The sequence below is a fragment of the Staurois parvus genome, unplaced genomic scaffold, assembly GCF_062004578.1.
Source record: "Staurois parvus isolate SC_StPar_1 unplaced genomic scaffold, SC_StPar_1.0 ptg000826l, whole genome shotgun sequence".
In the NCBI taxonomy this organism is placed as follows: domain Eukaryota; kingdom Metazoa; phylum Chordata; class Amphibia; order Anura; family Ranidae; genus Staurois; species Staurois parvus.
The window spans coordinates 562,946-590,562 of NW_028318622.1; the positions used below are offsets into that span (position 1 = coordinate 562,946).

Below are 27,617 nucleotides of genomic sequence, written 5' to 3' on the forward strand. Positions count from 1 at the left end.
CTTTCTATATACCGGGGGCTGTTTTCTATATACTGGGGTCACTTTCTATATACTGGGGGGCTGTTTTCTATATACTGGAGGGGTCACTTTCTATATACCGGGGGCTGTTTTCTATATACTGAGGGTCACTTTCTATATACCGGGGCTGTTTTCTATATACTGGGGTCACTTTCTATATACCGGGGGCTCTTTTCTATATACTGGAGGGGTCACTTTCTATATACCGGGGGCTCTTTTCTATATACTGGGGGTCTCTTTCTATATACCGGGGGCTGTTTTCTATATACTGGGGTTACTTTCTATATACCGGGGCTGTTTTCTATATACTGGGGTCACTTTCTATATACCGGGGGCTGTTTTCTATATACTGGGGGTCACTTTCTATATACCAGCGGCTCTTTTCTATATACTGGGGTCACTTTCTATATACCGGGGGCTTTTTTCTATATACTGGGGTCACTTTCTATATACCGGGGGCTGTTTTCTATATACTGGGGTCACTTTCTATATACCGGGGGCTGTTTTCTATATACTGGGGTCACTTTCTATATACCGGGGGCTGTTTTCTATATACTGGGGTCACTTTCTATATACCGGGGGCTGTTTTCTATATACTGGGGGTCACTTTCTATATACCAGCGGCTCTTTTCTATATACTGGGGTCACTTTCTATATACCGGGGGCTTTTTTCTATATACTGGGGTCACTTTCTATATACCGGGGGCTGTTTTCTATATACTGGGGTCACTTTCTATATACCGGGGGCTGTTTTCTATATACTGGGGGTCACTTTCTATATACTGGGGTCACTTTCTATATACCAGGGGCTGTTTTCTATATACTGGGGTCACTTTCTATATACCGGGGGCTCTTTTCTATATACTGGGGTCACTTTCTATATACCGGGGGCTCTTTTCTATATGCTGGGGTCACTTTCTATATACCGGGGGCTCTTTTCTATATACTGGGGTCACTTTTTATATACCGGGGGCTGTTTTCTATATACTGGGGTCACTTTTTATATACCGGGGGCTGTTTTCTATATACTGGGGTCACTTTCTATATACCGGGGGCTGTTTTCTATATACTGGGGTCACTTTCTATATACCGGGGGCTATTTTCTATATACTGGGGGTCACTTTCTATATACCAGAGGCTGTTTTCTATATACTGGGGGTCACTTTCTATATACCGGGGGCTGTTTTCTATATACTGGGGGTCACTTTCTATATACCGGGGGCTGTTTTCTATATACTGGGGTCATTTTCTATATACCAGAGGCAGTTTTCTATATACTGGGGGTCACTTTCTATATACCGGGGGCTCTTTTCTATATACTGGGGGTCACTTTCTATATACCGGGGGCTGTTTTCTATATACTGGGGTCACTTTCTATATACCGGGGGCTGTTTTCTATATACTGGGGGTCACTTTCTATATACCGGGGGCTCTTTTCTATATACTGGGGTCACTTTCTATATACCGGGGGCTGTTTTCTATATACTGGGGGTCACTTTCTATATACCGGGGGCTGTTTTCTATATACTGGGGGTCACTTTCTATATACCGGGGGCTCTTTTCTATATACTGGGGGTCACTTTCTATATACCAGGGGCTTTTTTCTATATACTGGGGTCACTTTCTATATACCGGGGGCTGTTTTCTATATATTGAGGGTCACTTTCTATATACCGGGGGCTCTTTTCTATATACTGGGGGTCTCTTTCTATATACCAGGGGCTGTTTTCTATATACTGGGGTCACTTTCTATATACCAGGGGCTCTTTTCTATATACTGGGGTCACTTTCTATATACCGGGGGCTGTTTTCTATATACTGGGGGTCACTTTCTATATACCGGGGGCTGTTTTCTATATACTGGGGTCACTTTCTATATACCAGGGGCTCTTTTCTATATACTGGGGGTCTCTTTCTATATACCGGGGGCTTTTTTCTATATACTGGGGTCACTTTCTATATACCGGGGGCGGTTTTCTATATACTGGGGGTCACTTTCTATATACCGGGGGCTGTTTTCTATATACTGGGGGTCACTTTCTATATACCGGGAGCTGTTTTCTATATACTGGGGTCACTTTCTATATACCGGGGGCTGTTTTCTATATACTGGGGTCACTTTCTATATACCAGGGGCTCTTTTCTATATACTGGGGGTCACTTTCTATATACCGGGGGCTGTTTTCTATATACTGGGGTCACTTTCTATATACCGGGGGCTGTTTTCTATATATTGAGGTTCACTTTCTATATACCAGGGGCTGTTTTCTATATACTGGGGTCACTTTCTATATACCGGGGGCTCTTTTCTATATGCTGGGGTCACTTTCTATATACCGGGGGCTCTTTTCTATATACTGGGGTCACTTTTTATATACCGGGGGCTGTTTTCTATATACTGGGGTCACTTTCTATATACCGGGGGCTGTTTTCTATATACTGGGGTCACTTTCTATATACCGGGGGCTATTTTCTATATACTGGGGGTCACTTTCTATATACCAGAGGCTGTTTTCTATATACTGGGGGTCACTTTCTATATACCGGGGGCTGTTTTCTATATACTGGGGGTCACTTTCTATATACCGGGGGCTGTTTTCTATATACTGGGGTCATTTTCTATATACCAGAGGCAGTTTTCTATATACTGGGGGTCACTTTCTATATACCGGGGGCTCTTTTCTATATACTGGGGGTCACTTTCTATATACCGGGGGCTGTTTTCTATATACTGGGGTCACTTTCTATATACCGGGGGCTGTTTTCTATATACTGGGGGTCACTTTCTATATACCGGGGGCTCTTTTCTATATACTGGGGTCACTTTCTATATACCGGGGGCTGTTTTCTATATACTGGGGGTCACTTTCTATATACCGGGGGCTGTTTTCTATATACTGGGGGTCACTTTCTATATACCGGGGGCTCTTTTCTATATACTGGGGGTCACTTTCTATATACCAGGGGCTTTTTTCTATATACTGGGGTCACTTTCTATATACCGGGGGCTGTTTTCTATATATTGAGGGTCACTTTCTATATACCGGGGGCTCTTTTCTATATACTGGGGGTCTCTTTCTATATACCAGGGGCTGTTTTCTATATACTGGGGTCACTTTCTATATACCAGGGGCTCTTTTCTATATACTGGGGTCACTTTCTATATACCGGGGGCTGTTTTCTATATACTGGGGGTCACTTTCTATATACCGGGGGCTGTTTTCTATATACTGGGGTCACTTTCTATATACCAGGGGCTCTTTTCTATATACTGGGGGTCTCTTTCTATATACCGGGGGCTTTTTTCTATATACTGGGGTCACTTTCTATATACCGGGGGCGGTTTTCTATATACTGGGGGTCACTTTCTATATACCGGGGGCTGTTTTCTATATACTGGGGGTCACTTTCTATATACCGGGAGCTGTTTTCTATATACTGGGGTCACTTTCTATATACCAGGGGCTGTTTTCTATATACTGGGGTCACTTTCTATATACCAGGGGCTCTTTTCTATATACTGGGGGTCACTTTCTATATACCGGGGGCTGTTTTCTATATACTGGGGTCACTTTCTATATACCGGGGGCTGTTTTCTATATATTGAGGTTCACTTTCTATATACCGGGGGCTCTTTTCTATATACTGGGGGTCTCTTTCTATATACCAGGGGCTGTTTTCTATATACTGGGGTCACTTTCTATATACCAGGGGCTCTTTTCTATATACTGGGGTCACTTTCTATATACCGGGGGCTGTTTTCTATATACTGGGGGTCACTTTCTATATACCGGGGGCTGTTTTCTATATACTGGGGTCACTTTCTATATACCAGGGGCTCTTTTCTATATACTGGGGGTCTCTTTCTATATACCGGGGGCTTTTTTCTATATACTGGGGTCACTTTCTATATACCGGGGGCGGTTTTCTATATACTGGGGGTCACTTTCTATATACCGGGGGCTGTTTTCTATATACTGGGGGTCACTTTCTATATACCGGGAGCTGTTTTCTATATACTGGGGTCACTTTCTATATACCGGGGGGCTGTTTTCTATATACTGGGGTCACTTTCTATATACCGGGGGCTGTTTTCTATATATTGAGGGTCACTTTCTATATACCGGGGGCTCTTTTCTATATACTGGGGGTCTCTTTCTATATACCAGGGGCTGTTTTCTATATACTGGGGTCACTTTCTATATACCAGGGGCTCTTTTCTATATACTGGGGTCACTTTCTATATACCGGGGGCTGTTTTCTATATACTGGGGGTCACTTTCTATATACCGGGGGCTGTTTTCTATATACTGGGGTCACTTTCTATATACCAGGGGCTCTTTTCTATATACTGGGGGTCTCTTTCAATATACCGGGGGCTTTTTTCTATATACTGGGGGTCTCTTTCTATATACCGGGGGCTGTTTTGTATATACTGGGGTCACTTTCTATATACCGGGGGCGGTTTTCTATATACTGGGGGTCACTTTCTATATACCGGGGGCTGTTTTCTATATACTGGGGGTCACTTTCTATATACCGGGAGCTGTTTTCTATATACTGGGGTCACTTTCTATATACCGGGGGCTGTTTTCTATATACTGGGGTCACTTTCTATATACCAGGGGCTCTTTTCTATATACTGGGGGTCACTTTCTATATACCGGGGGCTGTTTTCTATATACTGGAGGGGTCACTTTCTATATACCGGGGGGCTGTTTTCTATATACTGGAGTCACTTTCTATATACCGGGGGCTGTTTTGTATATACTGGGGTCACTTTCTATATACCGGGGTCTGTTTTCTATATACTGGGGTCACTTTCTATATACCGGGGGCTGTTTTCTATATACTGGGGTCACTTTCTATATACCAGGGGCTGTTTTCTATATACTGGGGTCACTTTCTATATACCGGGGGCTCTTTTCTATATACTGGGGGTCACTTTCTATATACCGGGGGCTGTTTTCTATATACTGGGGTCACTTTCTATATACCGGGGGCTGTTTTGTATATACTGGGGTCACTTTCTATATACCGGGGGCTGTTTTCTATATACTGGGGTCACTTTCTATATACCGGGGGCTCTTTTCTATATACTGGGGGTCACTTTCTATATACCGGGGGCTGTTTTCTATATACTGGGGTCACTTTCTATATACCGGGGGCTCTTTTCTATATACTGGGGGTCACTTTCTATATACCGGGGGCTGTTTTCTATATACTGGGGTCACTTTCTATATACCGGGGGCTGTTTTCTATATACTGGGGTCACTTTCTATATACCAGGGGCTCTTTTCTATATACTGGGGTCACTTTCTATATACCGGGGGCTGTTTTCTATATACTGGGGGTCACTTTCTATATACCGGGGGCTGTTTTCTATATACTGGGGTCACTTTCTATATACCAGGGGCTCTTTTCTATATACTGGGGTCACTTTCTATATACCGGGGGCTGTTTTCTATATACTGGGGTCACTTTCTATATACCAGGGGCTCTTTTCTATATACTGGGGTCACTTTCTATATACTGGGGTCACTTTCTATATACTGGGGTCACTTTCTATATAACGGGGGCTGTTTTCTATATACTGGGGGTCACTTTCTATATACCGGGGGCTCTTTTCTATATACTGGGGTCACTTTCTATATACCAGGGGCTGTTTTCTATATACTGGGGTCACTTTCTATATACCAGGGGCTGTTTTCTATATACTGGGGTCACTTTCTATATACCGGGGGCTCTTTTCTATATACTGGGGGTCACTTTCTATATACCGGGGGCTGTTTTCTATATACTGGGGTCACTTTCTATATACCGGGGGCTGTTTTCTATATACTGGGGTCACTTTCTATATACCAGGGGCTCTTTTCTATATACTGGGGGTCACTTTCTATATACCGGGGGCTGTTTTCTATATACTGGGGTCACTTTCTATATACCGGGGGCTGTTTTCTATATACTGGGGTCACTTTCTATATACCGGGGGCTGTTTTGTATATACTGGGGTCACTTTCTATATACCGGGGGCTGTTTTCTATATACTGGGGTCACTTTCTATATACCGGGGGCTCTTTTCTATATACTGGGGGTCACTTTCTATATACCGGGGGCTGTTTTCTATATACTGGGGTCACTTTCTATATACCGGGGGCTCTTTTCTATATACTGGGGTCACTTTCTATATACCGGGGGCTGTTTTCTATATACTGGGGTTACTTTCTATATACCGGGGGCTCTTTTCTGTATACTGGGGGGTCACTTTCTATATACCGGGGTCTGTTTTCTATATACTGTGGTCACTTTATATATACCGGGGGCTGTTTTCTATATACTGGAGGGGTCACTTTCTATATACCGGGGGCTCTTTTCTATATACTGGGGTCACTTTCTATATACCGGGGCTGTTTTCTATATACTGGGGTCACTTTCTATATACCGGGGGCTGTTTTCTATATACTGGGGTCACTTTCTATATACAGGGGCTGTTTTCTATATACTGGGGGTCACTTTCTATATACCGGGGGCTCTTTTCTATATACTGGGGTCACTTTCTATATACCGGGGGCTGTTTTCTATATACTGGGGGTCACTTTCTATATACCGGGGGCTGTTTACTATATACTGGGGTCACTTTCTATATACCAGGGGCTCTTTTCTATATACTGGGGGTCTCTTTCTATATACCGGGGGCTTTTTTCTATATACTGGGGTCACTTTCTATATACCGGGGGCTGTTTTCTATATACTGGGGGTCTCTTTCTATATACCGGGGGCTCTTTTCTATATACTGGGGGTCACTTTCTATATACCGGGGGCTGTTTTCTATATACTGGGGTCACTTTCTATATACCGGGGGGCTGTTTTCTATATACTGGGGTCACTTTCTATATACCGGGGGCTGTTTTCTATATACTGGGGTCACTTTCTATATACCGGGGGCTCTTTTCTATATACTGGGGTCACTTTCTATATACCGGGGGCTGTTTTCTATATACTGGGGTCACTTTCTATATACCGGGGGCTCTTTTCTATATGCTGGGGTCACTTTCTATATACCAGAGGCTGTTTTCTATATACTGGGGTCACTTTCTATATACCTGGGGCTCTTTTTTATATACTGGGGGTCACTTTCTATATACCGGGGGCTGTTTTCTATATACTGGGGTCACTTTCTATATACCGGGGGCTGTTTTCTATATACTGGGGTCACTTTCTATATACCGGGGGCTCTTTTCTATATACTGGGGGTCACTTTCTATATACCGGGGGCTGTTTTCTATATACTGGGGTCACTTTCTATATACCGGGGGCGGTTTTCTGTATACTGGGGTCACTTTCTATATACTAGGGGCTCTTTTCTATATACTGGGGGTCACTTTCTATATACCGGGGGCTGTTTTCTATATACTGGGGTCACTTTCTATATACCAGGGGCTCTTTTATTTATACTGGGGGTCACTTTCTTTATACCGGGGGCTGTTTTCTATATACTGGGGTCACTTTCTATATACCAGGGGCTCTTTTATTTATACTGGGGGTCACTTTCTTTATACCGGGGGCTGTTTTCTATATTCTGGGGTCACTTTCTATATACCGGGGGCTGTTTTCTATATTCTGGGGTCACTTTCTATATACCGGGGGCTCTTTTCTATATACTGGGTGTCACTTTCTATATACCGGGGGCTCTTTTCTATATACTGGGGTCATTTTCTATATACCGGGGGCTGTTTTCTATATACTGGAGGGGTCACTTTCTATATACCTGGGGCTGTTTTCTATATACTGGGGGTCACTTTCTATATACCGGGGGCTGTTTTCTATATACTGGGGTCACTTTCTATATACCGGGGGGCTCTTTTCTATATACTGTGGGTCATTTTCTATATACCGGGGGCTGTTTTCTATATACTGGGGTCACTTTCTATATACTGGGTGCTCCTTTCTATATACTGGGGGTCACTTTCTATATACCGGGGGCTGTTTTCTATATAGTGGGGTCACTTTCTATATACCGGGGGCTGTTTTCTATATACTGGGGTCACTTTCTATATACCGGGGGCTGTTTTCTATATACTGGGGTCACTTTCTATATACCGGGGGCTGTTTTCTATATACTGGGGTCACTTTCTATATACCGGGGGCTCTTTTCTATATACCGGGGGCTCTTTTCTATATACTGGGGTCACTTTCTATATACCGGGGGTTCTTTTCTATATACTGGGGGTCACTTTCTTTATACCGGGGGCTGTTTTCTATATACTGGGGTCACTTTCTATATACCGGGGGCTGTTTTCTATATACTGGGGTCACTTTCTATATACCGGGGGCTCTTTTCTATATACCAGGGGCTGTTTTCTATATACTGGGGTCACTTTCTATATACCGGGGGCCTTTTTTCTATATACTGGGGTCACTTTCTATATACCGGGGGCTGTTTTCTATATACTGGGGTCACTTTCTATATACCGGGGGCTCTTTTCTATATACTGGGGTCACTTTCTATATACAGGGGCTGTTTTCTATATACTGGGGGTCACTTTCTATATACCGGGGGCTCTTTTCTATATACTGGGGTCACTTTCTATATACCGGGGGCTGTTTTCTATATACTGGGGGTCACTTTCTATATACCGGGGGCTGTTTACTATATACTGGGGTCACTTTCTATATACCAGGGGCTCTTTTCTATATACTGGGGGTCTCTTTCTATATACCGGGGGCTTTTTTCTATATACTGGGGTCACTTTCTATATACCGGGGGCTGTTTTCTATATACTGGGGGTCTCTTTCTATATACCGGGGGCTCTTTTCTATATACTGGGGGTCACTTTCTATATACCGGGGGCTGTTTTCTATATACTGGGGTCACTTTCTATATACCGGGGGGCTGTTTTCTATATACTGGGGTCACTTTCTATATACCGGGGGCTGTTTTCTATATACTGGGGTCACTTTCTATATACCGGGGGCTCTTTTCTATATACTGGGGTCACTTTCTATATACCGGGGGCTGTTTTCTATATACTGGGGTCACTTTCTATATACCGGGGGCTCTTTTCTATATGCTGGGGTCACTTTCTATATACCAGAGGCTGTTTTCTATATACTGGGGTCACTTTCTATATACCTGGGGCTCTTTTTTATATACTGGGGGTCACTTTCTATATACCGGGGGCTGTTTTCTATATACTGGGGTCACTTTCTATATACCGGGGGCTGTTTTCTATATACTGGGGTCACTTTCTATATACCGGGGGCTCTTTTCTATATACTGGGGGTCACTTTCTATATACCGGGGGCTGTTTTCTATATACTGGGGTCACTTTCTATATACCGGGGGCGGTTTTCTGTATACTGGGGTCACTTTCTATATACTAGGGGCTCTTTTCTATATACTGGGGGTCACTTTCTATATACCGGGGGCTGTTTTCTATATACTGGGGTCACTTTCTATATACCAGGGGCTCTTTTATTTATACTGGGGGTCACTTTCTTTATACCGGGGGCTGTTTTCTATATACTGGGGTCACTTTCTATATACCAGGGGCTCTTTTATTTATACTGGGGGTCACTTTCTTTATACCGGGGGCTGTTTTCTATATTCTGGGGTCACTTTCTATATACCGGGGGCTGTTTTCTATATTCTGGGGTCACTTTCTATATACCGGGGGCTCTTTTCTATATACTGGGTGTCACTTTCTATATACCGGGGGCTCTTTTCTATATACTGGGGTCATTTTCTATATACCGGGGGCTGTTTTCTATATACTGGAGGGGTCACTTTCTATATACCTGGGGCTGTTTTCTATATACTGGGGGTCACTTTCTATATACCGGGGGCTGTTTTCTATATACTGGGGTCACTTTCTATATACCGGGGGGCTCTTTTCTATATACTGTGGGTCATTTTCTATATACCGGGGGCTGTTTTCTATATACTGGGGTCACTTTCTATATACTGGGTGCTCCTTTCTATATACTGGGGGTCACTTTCTATATACCGGGGGCTGTTTTCTATATAGTGGGGTCACTTTCTATATACCGGGGGCTGTTTTCTATATACTGGGGTCACTTTCTATATACCGGGGGCTGTTTTCTATATACTGGGGTCACTTTCTATATACCGGGGGCTGTTTTCTATATACTGGGGTCACTTTCTATATACCGGGGGCTCTTTTCTATATACCGGGGGCTCTTTTCTATATACTGGGGTCACTTTCTATATACCGGGGGTTCTTTTCTATATACTGGGGGTCACTTTCTTTATACCGGGGGCTGTTTTCTATATACTGGGGTCACTTTCTATATACCGGGGGCTGTTTTCTATATACTGGGGTCACTTTCTATATACCGGGGGCTCTTTTCTATATACCAGGGGCTGTTTTCTATATACTGGGGTCACTTTCTATATACCGGGGGCCTTTTTTCTATATACTGGGGTCACTTTCTATATACCGGGGGCTGTTTTCTATATACTGGGGTCACTTTCTATATACCGGGGGCTGTTTTCTATATACTGGGGTCACTTTCTATAAACCGGGGGCTCTTTTCTTTATACTGGGGGTCACTTTCTATATACCGGGGGCTGTTTTCTATATACTGGGGTCACTTTCTATATACCGGGGGCTCTTTTCTATATACTGGGGGCTGTTTTCTATATACTGGGGTCACTTTCTATATACCGGGGGCTGTTTTCTATATACTGGGTTCACTTTCTATATACCGGGGGCTGTTTTCTATATACTGGGGGTCACTTTCTATATACCGGGGGCTGTTTTCTATATACCGGGGGCTGTTTTCTATATACTGGGGGTCACTTTCTATATACCGGGGGGCTGTTTTCTATATATTGGGTTCACTTTCTATATACCGGGGGCTGTTTTCTATATACTGGAGTCACTTTCTATATACCGGGGGCTCTTTTATATATACTGGGGTCACTTTCTATATACCGGGGGCTGTTTTCTATATACTGGGGTCACTTTCTATATACAGGGGGCTCTTTTATATATACTGGGGTCACTTTCTATATACCGGGGGCTGTTTTCTATATACTGGGGTCACTTTCTATATACCGGGGGCTGTTTTCTATATACTGGGGGTCACTTTCTATATACCGGGGGCTGTTTTCTATATACTGGGGTCACTTTCTATATACCGGGGGGCTGTTTTCTATATACTGGGGTCACTTTCTATATACCGGGGGCTGTTTTCTATATACTGGGGTCACTTTCTATATACCAGTGGCTCTTTTATATATACTGGGGTCACTTTCTATATACCGGGGGCTCTTTTCTATATACTGGGGGTCACTTTCTATATACCGGGGGATGTTTTCTATATACTGGGGGTCACTTTCTATATACCAGGGGCTGTTTTGTATATTCTGGGGTCACTTTCTATATACCAGGGGCTCTTTTCTATATACTGGGGGTCACTTTCTATATACCGGGGGATGTTTTCTATATACTGGGGGTCACTTTCTATATACCAGGGGCTGTTTTGTATATTCTGGGGTCACTTTCTATATGCCGGGGGCTCTTTTCTATATACTGGGGGTCACTATATACCTTTCTATATACCGGGGGCTGTTTTCTATATACTGGGGTCACTTTCTATATACCAGGGGCTCTTTTCTATATACTGGGGTCACTTTCTATATACCAGGGGCTCTTTTCTATATACTGGGGGTCACTTTCTATATACCGGGGGCTGTTTTCTATATACTGGGGTCACTTTCTATATACCGGGGGCTGTTTTCTATATACTGGGGTCACTTTCTATATACCGGGGGCTCTTTTCTATATACTGGGGGCTGTTTTCTATATACTGGGGTCACTTTCTTTATACCGGGGGCTGTTTTCTATATACTGGGGTCACTTTCTATATACCGGGGGCTGTTTTCTATATACTGGGGTCACTTTCTATATACCGGGGGCTGTTTTCTATATACTGGGGGTCACTTTCTATATACCGGGGGCTGTTTTCTATATACTGGGGGTCACTTTCTATATACCGGGGGCTGTTTTCTATATACTGGGGTCACTTTCTATATACCGGGGGCTGTTTTCTATATACTGGGGTCACTTTTTATATACCGGGGGCTGTTTTCTATATACTGGGGGTCACTTTCTATATACCGGGGGCTGTTTTCTATATACTGGGGGTCACTTTCTATATACCGGGGGGCTGTTTTCTATATATTGGGTTCACTTTCTATATACCGGGGGCTGTTTTCTATATACTGGAGGCTTTGATGGACATCAGAGATCTGTCACTGTTATCCTCGGACTCCTCACAGGTGGGGCCTTTTCAGACCCCTAAACCTTCTGATAATATTCATTAACTGATCAAGAAAAATGGAAAAGAACCTTCTCTGTCTATATTCTATGTTCAGAAAAGAATCAAGCACCCCAGGTGGGACTCGAACCCACAATCCCTGGCTTAGGCCAGTGCCTCCTCCATGAGGCCTCCGGGGCTTCGCTTGTCTCTTGTGTTTTTATTGTTAGTTTGTGGAACGTAAATCAGTGTACAAGCCGTGTTTATTGAGGATAAATCCAGAGAAGGAGATGATTCCGGGGCTTTGATGGACATCACAGATCTGTCACTGTTATCCTCTGACTCCTGAGGGGTGGGGCCTTTTCAGACTCCTGAACCTTCTGATTATCCAGTGGAAGGCAAAGCCCCCCCCCCCCACCCCACCCCCGCCCTTTTTAAAAAAAAAATCCTTCCTGACCTCCCAAGGCGATCGGAATATCCCTAAATCATCAGTGTAGGGTGCCCGGTTCACCTCCCTGTACAATGCTCAGAAGGTAGAGATGGGACTCTAAATCAAGGGGGCCCCATCCAGAAATGGACTTTTTTTGGTATAGATATGGACGGTATACGGTATAGATATGGACAGTATACGGTATAGATATGGACAGTATACAGTATAGATATGGACAGTATACGGTATAGATATGGACAGTATACGGTATAGATATGGACAGTATACAGTATAGATATGGACAGTATACGGTATAGATATGGACAGTATACGGTATAGATATGGACGGTATACGGTATAGATATGGACAGTATACAGTATAGATATGGATGGTATACGGTATGGATATGGACAGTATACGGTATGGATATGGACGGTATACGGTATAGATATGGATGGTATACGGTATGGATATGGACAGTATACGGTATAGATATGGACAGTATACGGTATGGATATGGACAGTATACGGTATGGATATGGACAATATACGGTATGGATAGGGACAGTATACGGTATGGATATGGACAATATACGGTATAGATATGGACAGTATACGGTATAGATATGGACAGTATACGGTATGGCTATGGACAGTATACGGTATGGATATGGACAGTATACGGTATAGATATGGACAGTACACGGTATAGATATGGACAGTATACGGTATAGATATGGACAGTATACGGTATAGATATGGACGGTATACGGTATGGCTATGGACAGTATACGGTATGGATATGGACAGTATACGGTATAGATATGGACAGTATACGGTATGGATATGGACAGTATACGGTATGGCTATGGACAGTATACGGTATAGATATGGACAGTATACGGTATGGCTATGGACAGTATACGGTATAGATATGGACAGTATACGGTATGGATATAGACAGTATACGGTATGGATATGGACAGTATACGGTATAGATATGGACAGTATACGGTATTTATATGGACAGTATACGGTATAGATATGGACAGTATACGGTATGGATATGGACAGTATACGGTATGGATATGGACAGTATACGGTATAGATATGGACAGTATACGGTATGACCATGGACAGTATACGGTATGGATATGGACAGTATACGGTATGACCATGGACAGTATACGGTATAGATATGGACAGTATACGGTATAGATATGGACAGTATACGGTATAGATATGGACAGTATACGGTATGGATATGGACAGTATACGGTATAGATATGGACGGTATACGGTATGGATATGGACAGTATACGGTATGGATATGGACAATATACGGTATGGATAGGGACAGTATACGGTATAGATATGGACAGTATACGGTATGGCTATGGACAGTATACAGTATAGATATGGATGGTATACGGTATGGATATGGACAGTATACGGTATGGATATGGACGGTATACGGTATAGATATGGATGGTATACGGTATGGATATGGACAGTATACGGTATAGATATGGACAGTATACGGTATGGATATGGACAGTATACGGTATGGATATGGACAATATACGGTATGGATAGGGACAGTATACGGTATAGATATGGACAGTATACGGTATGGCTATGGACAGTATACGGTATAGATATGGACAGTATACGGTATAGATATGGACAGTATACGGTATAGATATGGACAGTATACGGTATGGCTATGGACAGTATACGGTATGGATATGGACAGTATACGGTATAGATATGGACAGTACACGGTATAGATATGGACAGTATACGGTATAGATATGGACGGTATACGGTATAGATATGGACAGTATACGGTATGGATATGGACAGTATACGGTATGGATATGGACAGTATACGGTATAGATATGGACAGTATACGGTATGGATATAGACAGTATACGGTATGGATATAGACAGTATACGGTATAGATATGGACAGTATACGGTATTTATATGGACAGTATACGGTATAGATATGGACAGTATACGGTATGGATATGGACAGTATACGGTATGGATATGGACAGTATACGGTATAGATATGGACAGTATACGGTATGACCATGGACAGTATACGGTATGGATATGGACAGTATACGGTATGACCATGGACAGTATACGGTATAGATATGGACAGTATACGGTATAGATATGGACAGTATACGGTATAGATATGGACAGTATACGGTATGGATATGGACAGTATACGGTATAGATATGGACAGTATACGGTATGGATATGGACAGTATACGGTATAGATATGGACAGTATACGGTGTGGCTATGGACAATAATCGGTATAAGTCCCTAAACCTTTCGATGATCCAGAGGAAGGCAAAAACATAACCCCTGGGTAAGATGGTCTCCAACGGGGAAAAAATTCCTTCCTGACCCCCTAAGGCGATCGGAATGTCCCTGAATCATCAGTCTAGGGTGCCCATTTCACCTCCCTGTACAATGCTCAGAAGGTAGAGATGGGACTCTAAATCAAGGGGGCCCCATCCAGAAATGGATATTATTCGGTATAGATATGGACAGTATACGGTATAGATATGGACGGTATACGGTATAGATATGGACAGTATACGGTATAGATATGGACGGTATACGGTATAGATATGGACGGTATACGGTATAGATATGGACGGTATACGGTATGGATATGGACAGTATACGGTATAGATATGGACAGTATACGGTATAGATATGGACAGTATACGGTATAGATATGGACAGTATACGGTATAGATATGGACAGTATACGGTATAGATATGGACAATATTCGGTATGGAAATAATTCTAGGGCTTTGGTCACTTGTATCATTGGACTCCTCAGAGGTGGGGCTTTTTCAGACCCCCAAACCTTCTGATGATCCAGAGGAAGGCAAAAAAGCCCCCTGGGTCAAATTGTCTCCAAAGGAGAAAAAAACACAGCGCACCTCTCCTCAGTGCAGGTCACCGCGTCTTACATCACCGCGTCTTATCTCATCGCGTCTTACATCACCGCGTCTTACATCACCGCGTCTTACCGCACCGCGTCTTACCTCACCGCGTCTTGCCTCACCGCGTCTTACCTCACCGCGTCTTACCTCACCACGTCTTACCTCACCGGGTCTTACATCACCGCGTCTTACATCACCTCGTCTTGCCTCACTGCCTCTTACCTCACCGCGTCTTACCTCACCGCGTCTTACATCACCGCGTCTTGCCTCACCGCGTCTTACCTCACCGCGTCTTACATCACCGCGTCTTACATCACCGCGTCTTACCTCACCACGTCTTGCCTCACCGCGTCTTATCTCACCGCGTCTTGCCTCACCGCGTCTTCCCTCATATTACAGTTGCCGCTTCACACGTACAGAATGTAATGGCGGCGATGGAGTTCCTGCCATTAACTGACACTTAAAATGCTCGCTGATGAAAGAGAATTTGCTGACATGTTTCTGCTCTTCCATCTCCATCTCCGGATCTTCCTTGGGTATGAAATCCGCCATTTCTATTCTTCCATATTCGGGTTGCTCCGGAATCTGCAAAGAGAAGACATTCATTAATATTTCTGGGTGATACAGAAAATGGTGACAGAGCTTGGTGACTCCCAACCCCCCGAAGTGCAGCGATTACCCCAGGAGGGGTCCTTCCAAGAAGCACAACACTGCAATAACACCCCCGTCATGTGTATCTAATCCCGTCACCCCAGGACAGGAAGTGTGTTATTGGCGGGATCACCAGAATACAGCAGGTGTGAGCTGACACATAAACAATAATGATGGCCAATAGTAAAGACAATTCATTCAGACTCGTCTTCAGGCCATGCGATTGTCCAGTGATCACAACATCACCGACAAAGAGAAGAATGTATCTACTTACCATTCCCGATGTCAGCGGTGAGGGTGTCTTTCCTTCCTCCAGCTCGGTCCAGTTGATCTCGGCGAGGAATGGATGCTCTCTGACGTTCTTCACAAGACGCCATCTTATCTCTTGATCTTTGGTTAAGAGCTGTAAAGAAAAAGGAAATATGATAAGAAAAACTGACAATATATGGGACCAACAGAACCCCCCATTTCAATGTTTGATTCTGACAGTGACGTATTTCAGCTTCCTTGGTTTTGGTTTAAAACCTGAATGCAAGGAAGCCTGGAAAGGCTTAATAGAAGGTAAATGTCTGTGTATACTGACCTTTTCTAGGAATTCATACAAGTGTTGATCCATAGTCTCCGGATAATATGGACACATGTGCAGAATTCTCTGCTCTATGTCACCCACTTTATTGGGGTTGGTGCAGAAGGGGTGTTTGCGGAATGCCATCTCAAACACAATCACCCCCAAGGAGAAATAGTCGGCTGAGTTGAAGTATGGAGAATCATTAAGGACCTATAGAAACAAAAGAGGACAAAGAAGGATTAGGACCTTGGCAGGCCAGGCAGAGGACAGAGGAGACTCCATGCTGACGTATGGAGCCTCCAGGAGTCCTAACATTGTACTCAAAATATATCAAACTGAGGCGGAGCTTGTAAAAACTGGAGGTGGGGCTTACAGTGGAAGAATAGTCAAATCCTTTTTTGTTTTGTAGTTTTGGAATGAGTAATTTAGGGTTCGGAATCCTGGCAGATTATTCTTTGCTGTCTGTGTACCATCATTCCCTTCATTCCTGTCCTAGAGGAAGCCAGAGGTCATCTCCCAAAGTGAGGGGACAATTTTCTCCTAATTTCCTTTGCAGTGACAATGGTCACCAATACAGGTAGAGGGTGAATCTCCCCAATGGGGACACCAATAAAATCCTGACAGAGGATCTAACCCTCGCCCACTGTATCCAATACTAAAAGAAAGTTTTGCCTTGAGGTACACTTTGCGTCTCTTAAAGGAGACAGAGGTGTACGGAGCCCAATAGCTCAATGTTCACAAGCGCTCACCATGGTATAGAGAAGGAGTAGAGCAGGTGAGGCGTTCCTGAAGCTTTTATCCCATTTGTATGTGTGAATCGGGCGGACAGATCCATCCATCTACACCCGGCCTCAATGTCCTCTACAAAGAGGCTCCAACACTGCTGCAACTCTCAACTTCCCACCTTTTGTTGGATATAGTTCTGACCTGGGGACCCAGTGACAGCAACCGGGGGCCCCAGTGGGGGAATTCTCCATCTAATGAAAGGGGGGCCCCCTTTATGTCTTCTCTATATCCCATAATAAACATTACAATGGCGTCTAATATCAGGACGTCATGAAACTTACCTCTGGAGCAATGTACAGCATTGATCCCGCCGTTTCATAGGCCCTGCTATAATCCGTGACGTCAGCTACGGCCAAGCCAAAATCGGCAATTCTGATGTGTCCGGCGCCGTCCAGCAGAATGTTCTGCGGTTTGAGGTCTCTGTGAAGAAAAGAAGTGGACTGTTAGCTCTGCATATATCACATTAGATGAAAAGATATGTTCACCTTTCATAACACGTTACATGTGACACCCATATTCAGAGTGTAACATGTTCTGATCAGTCCGCCCCCCCCTCCCCCACTTTGACAGCTAACAGGGGATCTTCTCCCTCCTCGCTAGCTGTCAAATTTAAATGGCCGCGTCACTCATTCACTGTGTTATGTGAAGGAGAAACTACAAGTCTCAACGGCCTTAGCGGCTGTCAGCTTGTAGTTCTCATTGAACCTCCGTGGTAGTTCATTGATTCGGATCAGTGTATCTGCTTGTCCATATATCCCATACAGGTAAGCAGATACACTGACGGATCTGCAGGAGACCTGCATGGCACCAGCAATCTGCTGATCGCTGGAGCAATGGTTTACAGGCTCCTGCAAGCAAAAAAAATTGAAGCTGAATTTGGGTCAAAGAAGAAAATGCCGTTGTAGTGGAGCTTCCCCCACACTGCAAGGGTTAAATCCTGGTTTATGCCCGGGGTACCAATAATATGGACATTTACCCAATCTCCCGCTCCCTCAATACACCGAGGACACTAAGGGACCGCCCCCCAAACTGAAGCATCCAGGAGAAGAGGGGAGCGGGGAAGGAGGTCAGTAAAAGTCCTTGTTATTGGTCCCTTAGACCTAAATACCCATTTAACCCTTGCAGTGCTGTGGGAACCCCTTACTACAAGGGAGGAGTTTTCATTTATCTGGGGTTCAGCTCTAAATATCCCACTGTTAGTCAGCTGATCCAAAACTTACCTATGCATGATCTTATGAGAATGCAGGAACTGCAGGCCGCATAATATCTCCGCAGTGATGAATCTGATGGAGAAAAAAAATATAAATTAGCATTTAAAATCATCACAGACCAATAAATGCAAAAAGTATAATGGGGTATGGGTGGAGGGTTATGGGTGGAGGGGTATACGTGGAGGGGTATGGGTGGAGGGGCATGGGTGGAGGGGTTTGGGTGTAGGAGCATGGGTGGAGGGGTATGGATGGATGGGCGAGCATGGATTGAGGGGTATAAGTGGAGGGGCATAGATAGGGAGGTATAAGTGGAGGGGTATGGGTGGAGGGGTATGGATGGAGGGTTATGGGTGAAGGTGCATTGATGGAGGGTTATAAGTGGAGGGGTATGGATGGAGCGTTATAAGTGGAGGGGCATGGATGGAGGGGTATAAGTGGAGGGGTATGGATGGAGGGGCATAGATGGAGGGTTATAAGTGGAGGGACTTGGGTGGAAGGTTATAAGTGGAGTGGTATGGGTGGGAGGACATGGATGGAGGGTTATGGGTGGAGGGGCATAGATGTAGGGGCATGGGTGGGGGGGTATGGATGGAGGGGTATAAGTGGAGGGGCATGGATTGAGGGGTATAAGTGGAGGGGCATGGATGGAGGGGTATAAGTGGAGGGGCATGGATGGAGGGTTATAGGTGGAGGGGTATAAGTGGAGGGGCATAGATGGAGGGGTATAAGTGGAGGGGCATGGATGGAGGAGCATGTGTGGGGGGGTATGGATGGAGGGGTATAAGTGGAGGGGCATGGATTGAGGGGTATAAATGGAGGGGTATGGGTGGAGGGGCATGGATGGAGGGGTATAAGTGGAGGGGCATGGGTGGAGGGGTATAAGTGGAGGGGCAAGGATGGAGGGTTATAAGTGGAGGGGTATAGATGGAGGGCTATAAGTGGAGGGGCATGGATGGAGGGTTATGGGTGGAGGGGCATGTATGGAGGGGTATAAATGGAGGGTTATAGGTGGAGGGATGTAAGTGGAGGGGCATGGGTGGGGGGGTATGGATGGAGGGGTATAAGTGGAGGGGCATGGGTGGGGGGGTATGGATGGAGGGTTATGGTTGGAGGGGCATGGATGAAGGAGTATGAATGGCCTGACTACGTCATTGCCTATGCTCAGTGGTCAGTCACCCCCAACTCCATTGTGGACCCCATCATTGGACTTACCTTACAGCTTTCAGATCCAGAATTTCCTTTTTCATCAATCCCGCAAGCTCCCCTCCGCTCAGGAATTCCATGACAAATACCAGCAGAGTCTGTGTGAAAAGAAGAGGTAGAGGTTACATTAGACATGGAAGATTTCACGTTGTGGATTAATATACAGAAACACGCACACAAGTTCAGAAAACCAAACAGAGTAAATACGTAGGCCGCCATGGCTGGACTGTCCTGATCACAGTACTGGGTTTGTCTGGCTGTTAGGGTGATCCAGTCACTTCAGTACTTTGGTCACCATCCTGGAAGTCCCATGTAGATCAGGAGGTCTGATGACTTCTGTCCTCCTAGCTGTAGACTCCTTCTGGATCCGACTCCAAGTTCTGAGTCCAGAGTCAGCCAGACGAAGGTCAGCAGTGGCAGCCTCTCAGTAAATGGTTTCTGTAAAGAAATCCCCTACTCTGTACAGTTGACCTAAGCAACCTCCATCTTTGTAGGTGGCGCTCTAGAGTTCTGCTCCTTCCCATACTGCTTCCCCGACTACAGCCGGAGCCCTCCGAGAACCTGATGTGGGACACAAGTGGAGCTCCCCTCCTCCTTTCACCATTCCTCACTCATTGGCTGAAGAACTAATTGATCAGCCCAAAGACTGTCAAGAGGGAAGCTTATCCTTGTGTAAGTTCTGACTCCCAAAAAGTCACCATTTGAGTAAATATTTTGGGGTTGTGGATCAGTGTTGGGGCGCAGTACAGGAAAGAGAAGAAGAAATGGAAAATGGAAAAACTTACCTCTGTCTGGAATGATCCAAATAGATGTGTGATGAAGCGGCACTTTCTACCGACTTCAAGTACGGTGCGCTCTATGATGGCAGACTCACCTTCACCATCCAGGTCACTTTTTTTAATCAGCTTCACCGCCACTTTCTGTTCAATGGTGGGATGGGAGGCCAACACCACCTTCCCATAAGCCCCCTTTCCAAGTACTTTATGGAAGGTGAATGTTTCCATTGACAGTACCTGTGGCTGGTCAATAAAAGTGCCGAGCGAAGGGTCGTTGTCCACCATATCAAAATATAGGGATTCCGATGAAGATGGCACATCGGATATCGCTCTATGGTATGATCCGGATGAAGGTGACAAATTGGATTTTGTACTGTGGTATGATCCGGATGAAGGTGACAAATTGGATTTTGTACTGTGGTATGATCCGGATGAAGGTGACAAATTGGATTTTGTACTGAGGAATGATCCGGATGTAGATGAACCGTTCCACGTTGCTGTGAAGTCTGAACCCTCCCGTATGGCTCTATGGTATGATCCATCCTGTATGATCATGTAGTATGCTTCGGATGAATCCGAGGTTGGGTCTTTGTGTTTACCTGGAGAGAGCAAAAAAAAAAAAACTGAATTACACGTCATGCATTGATATTATACAGAATCTGTCAACATTTACTTTTCCTCTACATATGTGTGAATGTCATCCGTGTGTTTCCCTGCAGTGTTTGCATTATATCTCTCTATTAGAATACTTACCATCAGCGTCTCTCCTGGTTTTCGGTTGACAAAAGGGACAAATCCTGCGTACAGCTGCTCTAACCCCCCGCCTAATTGCTCCAGCCACACCCCTTTTAGGGGCGGTAACATGGGGCTGTGCGGTTGGTTGGCGGTCCTCTACCAAGGGTCCCGCCCTCTCCAGTGTTGGACCCTCTTGGTTGGTGTTCAGAAGGTCAATTTTCTTGTCTTTCTTGAATATCCGTCTGATTGCCCCAGCCACACCCCTTTTGGGGGCGGTAACATGGGGCTGAGCGGTTTGCTGGTGATCCTTCATTGGGAATTCGTCTCTCTCCTGTGCTGATTGCGCTGGAATTCTGCTCAGAAAACGATCTCTGGTTTGGTTGTTGAAGTTGAACATCGAACGACGAGCGATTCTGAAGAGAAACTACAATTGCTTCCTCTCTCTTCAAAGGTCAGTCACAATCTGAGGCTCCCTCACCGTGTGATGTCACACTGAGCATGTGACCTGTGATGTCACAGTGAGCAGGAGGTCACATGCCCAGGCCTGTGCTCTGTTGCCACGACAACCGGAATATGCAAATGAGGCTAGTCTACTTTCAAAGTGAGCATGTGACCTGTGATGTCACACTGAGCAGGAGGTTACATGACCAAGCCTGTGCTCTGTTGCCATGACAACCATAATATGCAAATGAGGCTACTTTCAAATCTGTTGGCGGCCATTTTTTTTTTTTTTTTAAATTTGAATTCCTTGGCTGCTTCTGAGAAAATAACTGACATTTTTTTTTTAAATTTCAATTCCTTGGCTGCTGTTGCAAATCAGTCTGTTTATTGTGGGGGGGGTGTGAGGGGTGAATTCACCATACAGATCAGTTATTGGGAGGGGGAGGGGAGGGGGGTCTATATCTGGTCATACAGTATATATCCTGTAGCAGCCGGTAATAGTCGTCCAATAGCAGATCGATCCTCACTGCACACGGCTCTGATCGTTGGACTGACAATCACTCCACCATCCAGCCCTGCCCCCGATTCCTTGTATACAGACACACAGCTTTCCTATGGGGAGGGGGGGTCATAGTGTTTATATCTTACTATATACAGAACACAAAGACTGAATTAAACATTTCCCTTTTTACTCTGAAATCTATGAAGTCGATGGATAAACCAATCATTTCTCTCCGTAGATTTCCTGTATTCTGAACGTCTCTGGGGAAGAAATAACGGAACACCGAGTGGAAGTTCTGAGATTTACAAGAAATCGCCTCCCCTGACGTCCTGGTAAGAAGAACATCTCAAACAAAAACGGGGCGGGGGGGGGAGGGTAGTGGGAACACCCCCAAAATGAAGGTGTGCCCCCCGGGGTGACGTCTCATATTTTTGATAATCAGGAACACGGCTGGTATTGAGGAGATAAAAATACAGGAAAGTGTCCTTAGACTTGTTATAGACGTCCAGTGAAGCCGAGTGCAAGTTCCCTGCAGGAATAGAGTGCACTGCGCTGAAACTGCATTATGTGCAATGGCTGGATGTCCTGTATATTCCCCGAACAGCAGGAAATCCTGCAAAACAATCCCATCATTTCTGGGGTTCAGAGGACTCTTCCACCCCCCTCCCCCACCACTGTGATTGCTTCTTCGCCACTGCGGCCTAATGGATTTAATGAATGGATGAAACCATCTACTGGGGGGGGAGGGGGGGGGACAGCGCTGTGTATTTACAGAGATCCCCCCACATTACTCCCAGTGTACCCCAACCGTCCACTATAGGGGGTGACAGTACAGAGCTGTGTATATACAGAGATCCCCCCACATTACTCCCTGTGTACCCCAACCGTCTACTATAGGGGGTGACAGTACAGAGCTGTGTATATACAGAGATCCCCCCACATTACACCCTGTGTACCCCAACCTTCTACTATAGGGGTGACAGTACAGAGCTGTGTATATACAGAGATCCCCCCACATTACTTCCTGTGTACCCCAACCGTCTACTATAGGGGGTGACAGTACAGTGCTGTGTATATACAGAGATCCCCCCACATTACACCATGTGTACCCCAACCGTCTACTATAGGGGGTGACAGTACAGTGCTGTGTATATACAGAGATCCCCCCACATTACTCCCTGTGTACCCCAACCGTCACAGTGCTGTGTATATACAGAGATCCCCCCACATTACTCCCTGTGTACCCCAACCGTCTACTATAGGGGTGACAGTACAGAGCTGTGTATATACAGAGATCCCCCCACATTACACCCTGTGTACCCCAAATGTCTACTTTAGGGGGTGACAGTACAGTGCTGTGTATATACAGAGATCCCCCCACATTACTCCCTGTGTACCCCAACCGTCTACTATAGGGGGTGACAGTACAGAGCTGTGTATATACAGAGATCCCCCCACATTACACCCTGTGTACCCCAACCTTCTACTATAGGGGGTGACGGTACAGAGCCGTGTATATACAGAGATCCCCCCACATTACTCCCCGTGTACCCCAACCGTCCACTATAGGGGGTGACAGTACAGTGCTGTGTATATACAGAGATCCCCCCACATTACACCCCGTGTACCCCAACCGTCTACTATAGGGGGTGACAGTACAGTGCTGTGTATATACAGAGATCCCCCCACATTACTCCCTGTGTACCCCAACTGTCTACTATAGGGGGTGACAGTACAGTGCTGTGTATATACAGAGATCCCCCCACATTACACCCTGTGTACCCCAACCGTCTACTATAGGGGGTGACAGTACAGAGCCGTGTATATACAGAGATCCCCCCACATTACACCCTGTGTACCCCAACCGTCTACTATAAGGGGTGACAGCACAGAGCTGTGTATATACAGAGATCCCCCCACATTACACCCTGTGTACCCCAACCTTCTACTATAGGGGGTGACAGTACAGAGCTGTGTATATACAGAGATCCCCCCACATTACACCCTGTGTACCCCAACCTTCTACTATAGGGGGTGACAGTACAGAGCTGTGTATATACAGAGATCCCCCCACATTACACCCTGTGTACCCCAACCGTCTACTATAGGGGGTGACAGTACAGTGCTGTGTATATACAGAGATCCCCCACATTACACCCTGTGTACCCCAACCGTCTACTATAGGGGGTGACAGTACAGTGCTGTGTATATACAGAGATCCCCCCACATTACACCCTGTGTACCCCAACCGTCTACTATAGGGGGTGACAGTACAGAGCTGTGTATATACAGAGATCCCCCCACATTACACCCTGTGTACCCCAACCTTCTACTATAGGGGGTGACAGTACAGAGCTGTGTATATACAGAGATCCCCCCACATTACTCCCCGTGTACCCCAACCGTCTACTATAGGGGGTGACAGTACAGAGCTGTGTATATACAGAGATCCCCCACATTACTCCCTGTGTACCCCAACCGTCTACTATAGGGGGTGACAGTACAGAGCCGTGTATATACAGAGATCCCCCCACATTACTCCCTGTGTACCCCAACCGTCTACTATAGGGGGTGATATCACAGTGCCATGTATATCCTGCTTTGAAGCCGTCACAGCTGACAGCCAATCACAGACAGCGGAAGCATTTCATGTACACACGCCTTGTTTTCACGTGATTGGTTTGCAGCTTTGGTTGCTCAGGTGGGTTGAGATTTGTGTTTTTCACTCATTCCTCCTGACAACCCGGGAGTCACATTTTAGGATTTCCTGCATACCCCATACCAGCGTCCTGATCACCTCCATACCCCATACCAGCGTCCTGATCACCTCCATACCCCATACCAGCGTCCTGATCACCGCCATACCCCATACCAGCGTCCTGATCACCACCATACCCCATACCAGCGTCCTGATCACCTCCATACCCCATACCAGCGTCCTGATCACCTCCATACCCCATACCAGCATCCTGATCACCTCCATACCCCATACCAGCGTCCTGATCACCTCCATACCCCATACCAGCATCCTGATCACCTCCATACCCCATACCAGCATCCTGATCACCGCCATACCCCATACCAGCGTCCTGATCACCTCCATACCCCATACCAGCGTCCTGATCACCGCCATACCCCATACCAGCGTCCTGATCACCGCCATACCCCATACCAGCGTCCTGATCACCTCCATACCCCATACCAGCGTCCTGATCACCGCCATACCCCATACCAGTGTCCTGATCACCTCCATACCCCATACCAGCCTCCTGATCACCTCCATACCCCATACCAGCATCCTGATCACCACCATACCCCATACCAGCATCCTGATCACCTCCATACCCCATACCAGCATCCTGATCACCGCCATACCCCATACCAGCATCCTGATCACCCCCATACCCCATACCAGCGTCCTGATCACCTCCATACCCCATACCAGCATCCTGATCACCTCCATACCCCATACCAGCGTCCTGATCACCGCCATACCCCATACCAGCGTCCTGATCACCACCATACCCCATACCAGCATCCTGATCACCGCAATACGGTGCCTAGGGGTAAAGATTGGTGACATAGGGATGATAAGCGTTGAAATAGGGGTGATGAGAGATGACATAGGGGTGATGAGAGGTGACATAGGGGTGATGAGAGGTGACATAGGGGGGATGAGAGGTGACATAGGGGCTATGAGGGGTGACATAGGGGGGATGAGAGGTGACATAGGGGCTATGAGGGGTGACATAGGGGCGATGAGAGGTGACATAGGGGGGATGAGAGGTGACATAGGGGCGATGAGAGGTGACATAGAGGTGATGAGAGGTGACATAGGGGCGATGAGAGGTGACATAGAGGTGATGAGAGGTGACATGGGGGCGATGAGAGGTGACATAGGGGTGATGAGAGGTGACATAGGGGTGATGAGAGGTGACATAGGGGCGATGAGAGGTGACATAGGGGCGATGAGAGGTGACATAGGGGCGATGAGTGGTGACATAGGGGAGATGAGAGGTGACATAGGGGCGATGAGAGGTGACATAGGGGTGATGAGAGGTGACATAGGGGAGATGAGAGGTGACATAGGGGTGATGAGAGGTGATATAGGGGCGATGAGAGGTGACATAGGGGTCATGAGAGGTGACATGGGGTGATGAGAGGTGACATAGGGGTCATGAGAGGTGACATAGGGGTGATGAGAGGTGACATAGGGGTGATGAGAGGTGATATAGGGGCGATGAGAGGTGACATAGGGGCGATGAGAGGTGACATAGGGGAGATGAGAGGTGACATAGGGGCGATGAGAGGTGACATAGGGGTGATGAGAGGTGATATAGGGGCGATGAGAGGTGACATAGGGGCGATGAGAGGTGACATAGGGGTGATGAGAGGTGATATAGGGGCGATGAGAGGTGACATAGGGGCGATGAGAGGTGACATAGGGGCGATGAGAGGTGAGATAGGGGTGATGAGAGGTGACATAGGGGAGATGAGAGGTGACATAGGGGTGATGAGAGGTGACATTGGGGAGATGAGAGGTGACATTGGGGCGATGAGAGGTGACATTGGGGCGATGAGAGGTGACATAGGGGCGATTAGAGGTGACATAGGGGCGATGAGAGGTGACATAGGGGCGATGAGAGGTGACATAGGGGCATGTGTGGTGACATTGGGGAGATGAGAGGTGACATTGGGGCGATGTGGTGTGACATACGGGCGATGAGAGGTGACATAGGGGCGATGAGAGGTGACATAGGGGTCATGAGAGGTGACATAGGGGCGATGAGGGGTTACATAGGGGCGATGAGAGGTGACATAGGGGCGATGAGGGGTTACATAGGGGCGATGAGAGGTGACATGAGTGATGAGGGGTTACATAGGGGCGATGAGAGGTGACATAGGGGCGATGAGGGGTTACATAGGGGCGATGAGAGGTGATATAGGGGCGATGAGAAGTGAAATAGGGGCGATGAGAGGTGACATAGGGGGGATGAGAGGTGACATAGGGGCGATGAGGGGTGACATAG

At 46.0% G+C, this 27,617-nt stretch overlaps 1 protein-coding gene across 4 annotated transcripts in view; it reads left to right on the forward strand.

Annotated features, from left to right (window-relative positions):
- The window catches only part of LOC149443916 (uncharacterized), a 443,717-nt gene that overhangs the window by 401,767 nt on the left and 14,333 nt on the right, over positions 1 to 27,617 (forward strand). For 3 of the 4 annotated variants that reach the window (XR_016306587.1, XR_016306588.1, XR_016306589.1), the window contains one exon: positions 22,826 to 22,919. The exons of the other annotated variant lie outside the window; for it this stretch is intronic. The gene's annotated coding sequence lies outside the window, so the exon portion shown is untranslated. The remainder of the gene's footprint in view (positions 1 to 22,825; positions 22,920 to 27,617) is intronic. 4 annotated transcript variants of the gene reach the window in all.